The sequence below is a fragment of the Pteropus alecto genome, unplaced genomic scaffold (genome assembly GCF_000325575.1).
Source record: "Pteropus alecto unplaced genomic scaffold, ASM32557v1 C19319860, whole genome shotgun sequence".
NCBI lineage: Eukaryota > Metazoa > Chordata > Mammalia > Chiroptera > Pteropodidae > Pteropus > Pteropus alecto.
Window position 1 is genome coordinate 1 of NW_006494597.1, and position 5164 is coordinate 5164.

Consider the following 5164-nt stretch of genomic DNA (forward strand, 5'->3'; position numbering starts at 1 on the left):
TGCAAAGTTCTCCAGCATCACATCACGGTACAGGAACCTCTGAGCCTCATCGAGGAGCCCCCACTCCTCCCGGGAGAAATAAATGGCCACATCTTCAAACGTCACACAGCCCTGCCAGGATGAGGACAGTTCACTGTAGGACCAGCTTCTCTCCTAGAACTCCAAGTTCATCCACCCACTTACTCACCCCCTGCCCACCCATCTCCCAATTTCCCCACCTCAGGGAGATATTAGGTCCTGGTGCCACTGACGTGCACTCTGTTTTCATCTCATCACAGTGATCTTTCACTGTGTTGATCCATCCACAGCAATAAAAGGCAGGTGGGCAAACAGATGATACCAGAGCTCTGGGCCTGCACACAGGGAAGCACTTCCTCTTGTCAGGCAATTCTCCCAGTCACTCAGATCATGCCTCCCAGACACAACCAAGGGTGTTGGCTCATATTTCACCCTTATGTCCTCAATGCTGGGGCCCTCAGGCCATCAGTTCTCACTCCCTCTCCACGTGGGCATTACTTTCTACCACATCTCTCTCTCAAAGTCACCACCTCTTCCCTGCCCTGCGCCATACGCATCTCCCTGTCCTTGTTATTCAACATACAGCATATAGAGAGTGCTTGGCAAATTCAAACAGGATCCAGTACTATCCCAGACCTCAATAGTCCCCACTACCATTGGCAGCCCATGTTCTACAGGTCTTCCTGACTGACTCTGCTCCTTGCTTCAACCTCACCCACCCAGAACCATTTCTAGATCTCCTATACCCTGGACCCTCTTCCGCTGGGGCTGCACTTGATGTCCTCTCCAGTCACAGCCTTCCTCTCTTTCTAATCCTCACTCAAAACCCAATCCCAGACACTTTCCACCCCAGATCCAGTAACTCTCCCTCTTGACTGCTTGCGCCCTAAACTAATCCACCCACCTGACTGAAACGCCTCAGACACACCAAGATCATGACAAAATCCTGGCGAGTCCACAGAGCAGTGAATCAACAGCCTTGACACCTGACAGATCATCCTCTCCCACACTGTTCCCACGACCACTTCTCTCCTTCACTGGTGTTTGTGATATCTATAACCTCCCCAACCCCCATCTAGGTGCCCAAGCATGAGACCCAGCCCGCAGACTCCACCCTACTCTTCTTGGACTGCTATTAATGTCACTATGACGAGGATTACCCTACTAAATGTGACCCACAGTGTTACAGACTGAATGTACATGTCCTCCCCGAATGCATACGTTAAGACCTAACTCCTGATGTGATGGTATTTAAAGATGGATATTTGGGGGAATTAATCAGTTTTAGAGTCGGTCATGAGGGTGGGACCCATGTGATGGGATTGGCACACTTAAGAGAAAGATAAAAGTCTCTTGGTCTCTCCACTCACTTGTACCAAGGCCATGTGAGGACACAGCTATCTGCAAGACAGGAAGAGTTCCTCGCCAGGAATGGAATCTGCCAGCTGTTTGATCTGGACTTCCCAGTCTCCAGAACTGTGAGAAATAAAGGTATTTTGTTTTAGCCGCCTAAGCTGACTAAGACATACAGATCTATCCTGGTCCACATACTATCCACCACCTTTTGCAGATGTCCACCCCTCCCCAGAGTCCCAGACCTATGGTCCAGCTGCTCACTTAATACTTCTACTCCAACGCAACATAACCACAACAAAACTCCTAATATCCTGAATGAAATGAATCCTACTACCAATTTCCACATCCTGATTGATGGAATTTTCATCCTTTGAACTGCTAAACCCAAAAACTTTGCAGTAATCCCCAACTTCCACCCTTTTCTTTCTCCCCTTCAAAATCAGAAAATCAGAGATCTACTGAAAAAACAGATCCAGAATCCAAATACTTCTACTACCTCCAAGGCCACCGCACTGGTCCTCATCACCAACACTCACCTGGACTATGGCAGTAGCCTCTTCCTTGGTCTTCCTACCACCTTCATACCCCCTTGGTCTCTTCTCCATGCTGCAGCCACAGAGAGCCTTATGACGACTTGATCAGATCACCTCCCTCCTCTGCTCCAAAACCTGCCACTGTTCCCGTCATCTCTAGAACAGACACCCAGCCAGCTTCTCTGGGAGCCATCCCAGGTCTGACTCCTGTCCCCTTGCTCTCTGTTCCTATGGCAAAGAAAGAAGCCTTGAGGTTCCCTTAAAACAGTTCCATCACACCATCAAGAGTCTAAACATACTGGTACCTATACCTGGGGCAACCTGTCTTCAGACCTCACCCGACTGGTTGCTAGCGATGGGAACCACTCCATATAACCTCCAACCTGGTCTGAGGACTCTGGGCTTAGGATTTGTTCAGGGTCCCCAGGCCCAAGGGCTGCAAGAGTGATAGGTGATGAGTCCTAGGACACCACAATCCCAGGGATCATGAGCGGGATCAGGCCCAGTGAGGTTCTAGAACACCCTCCCCTCATCTTTGTAGAGTTCTTAAGTGCTTTTGTACTTGTAACAGCCTGTGTGAAGAGGGAGGTTCCGAGAGACAGGTGACCATGGCAGGATTCAACTGGTTGAACCCAGGCGTCCTTATCCTCCTGCTCAGTTCTGGAGCCGGGTGACCCCGGATTGACTGTGTTATCTCTGGGTCTTAAGTCCTCAGGGCTGACTCCTATCAGATGGGTCACCTCCGACAAAGCCTAAATCCCCTCTGCCTCCTGTAATCGTTCCCCTTCTGGTCTGTTCCTCTGAACAGCTTTTGGAAAACGTTTAAAAGCCTAACTCAGGCGTGGTCTTTTCTATTCACAACTTTCTATGGATCACAGCGTCCTATAAATAGCAGCCGGTCACCCAGGAACGCTCTGCTTCATGTTCCCTGTTCCCTGAACACACCGGCGGACTTCAGGGTTCCAGAATACTCCCGACTCGATCGTACCCCGACGTCTTCACACGGCCTGCCGCTCCGCCTGTGACCCTCTCTCATTCTGTCATCCCGGATGTCGTCCACCAGCGCCTCACGGTCCCGGACGCCGGGGCCTGGGCTGCACGTGGGGCTTTAGAGTTAGAGGGACTGAGGGCGGTGAGGCCCAGGAAGTGCACTCACAGGAGCCGGGTCCCTCAGAGCGGCCACCGCCATCGACACTGTGGGCGGGGCGGGAGCGGCGGGCGATCGGAACGGAGACCTGGCAGCAGAGTCACCGCAACCCAGTGCCTCAGACCCGCCTCTGAGCAGCGGGGACAACTCCTCCGGCGCCTTCCCAGTCGCGTAGCCTCCGCCCCGAGCCGCCGCTCCACAGCCTGTGATCTGAGCACAAACCCAAGACCAGCCAAACCTACCGCCAAGCGGAGGACGCCGGAAGTCCCGCCCCAATGCGATGCGCACGCACAGAATTGACCCTCTCCTGAGCCTTCATAGGCTCAACGCCAGCGGCGCCTGAAGCAGAGTATTCCGGGTAATGTAGTTCTCACAGCTGCAAAGTCCCAGGGAACGAGCGCCCTCACCTGAACCTCCAGGGAAAAGTGGCACCCTGAGGGAAGTGTGTCTAACCTCCAAGGGCGGGGGAGGGGATTTGCCCTTTCCTTAGATGCCGTACTCAACACTTTATTAAGGGAGCGTTGTCTGCAACCGATCACCTAAGTGTTTAGAGACATTATTTCAGACTCTGAAGCCTAGCGTGTCACCTAGAGTCTAAAAGTATTATTTCAGGCGCTCCCGAAGACGGCAAATCCAAAGAGATGTATCATTGAACAGAGTCATTCAGACACAAAATATATTCACTCTTAGCGGGCACCAAATGAACTTTATCGTTTTCTCTTCAAGTGCCTGGAGCCTGTAAGGTTAGAGTCAGCTTTGTGAGTTTCAAAACGTTGAGTCAGGAACAAGAGAAAAAGACTCCACGTAGGGATAGGACAGAGAAGAAAGAGATGAGACAGAGGTGCAGCCTTACCCAACGAGAGAAGGAGCCTACAATTTCCCAGCATCACGTTCTAGTACCGGGTACTCTAGGCCAGATCCAGATGTCCACACTCTTCCCAGGTGAAAGTCACAGTCATATCCTGGAAGGTCACCAATGCCTGGAAAGTTAGAGGCAGCAAGTGGCTTTGGGCTGTTGGTTGAGATCAGGATTTTTTGATTGGTCACTGCAAAAAGTGTAGAGAGACTTAAGCCTGAGACACTGAGGTCTCTTGATAGCAGGGTTCTGTGCCACCTCAAGGTGGAGGCGGACACTGCCTCTGGACATAATGTAATAGTGGCTGAGAGAAAAGATTCCTGTGCAGGGAATCGATTCTGTGTCAAGTCTACTGTGACAAGGACTCTGGCTGATTCTATTCCCCCCACATGCCCTCATGTGCTCACATTCAGTCATTTGACCTGTGAGCCTCTGAGATCTGTCAATTGGAACTTTTGTATATTTCTTATGGGAAAGTAAAATGCTACAATGTGAAAAACAGCATAGCACATCCTCAAAAGTTTAATGTAAATATGTCTTCTGATCAAGCAATTCCATTCCTGGGTCTATACTCCAAAAATACTGAAAGTAGGGACTCATATTCTTGTACATCCATCTTCACATGACATATAATCACAATAGCCAGAAAGTGGAAACAACGCAAATGTTCATTAACAGATAAATGGATAATTAAATGTGTCATGTCCAAACAATGGAATATTATTCAGCCACAAGGAGCAATAAAATTCTGATACATGCCACGAGATGAATGAACCTTGAAAACATTATATTAAGTATCAAAAGCCAGACACAGAAGGATAAATAGTGCATGTTTCCACTTAAAAGAAATATCTAAAATTAGCAAACACATAAAGACAGAATGTAGTTTAGATGTTATTACCAAGGGCTGGAGTAATGTGTGAATAACGAGTCTATACTTCATGAATATACAATTTATGCTTGGGTATCCAAAAAATTTTGGAAATAGTGTTGATAGATGCACAACGTTGCAAATTTACTTAATGCCAGTAAGTTGTGCATTTGAAAATGCAAAAAATTTTAATATATAAAATATTCCACTACATATTAAGGTATATACTTAATATCCAAACTGATGTTATCCAAATTGCCCAAATTTTCCAGTCATACTATTTCAAAATGTCATCAACTTTTCCACTGATGAAGTTAAAACAGTGTAATCGTTCCATAAGCACATACGTAATGTTCACATTAGGCCTCATATAGGATTGTGAT

General features: G+C 48.3%; 1 long non-coding RNA gene across 2 annotated transcripts; it reads right to left on the reverse strand.

Moving 5' to 3' along the window:
* LOC102895465 lies at positions 1–3290 on the reverse strand. 2 transcript variants are annotated; one of them, XR_001518084.2, is made up of 4 exons: positions 2896–3290; positions 1911–2135; positions 1389–1494; positions 1–111 (listed from the first exon to the last, which is right to left on the reverse strand). It is a non-coding gene; the product is annotated as an uncharacterized LOC102895465 (long non-coding RNA). The 2 variants fall into 2 exon arrangements; XR_001518083.2 differs by having other exon boundaries at positions 2853–3290.
* Between the last annotated feature and the right edge of the window lie 1874 nt (positions 3291–5164).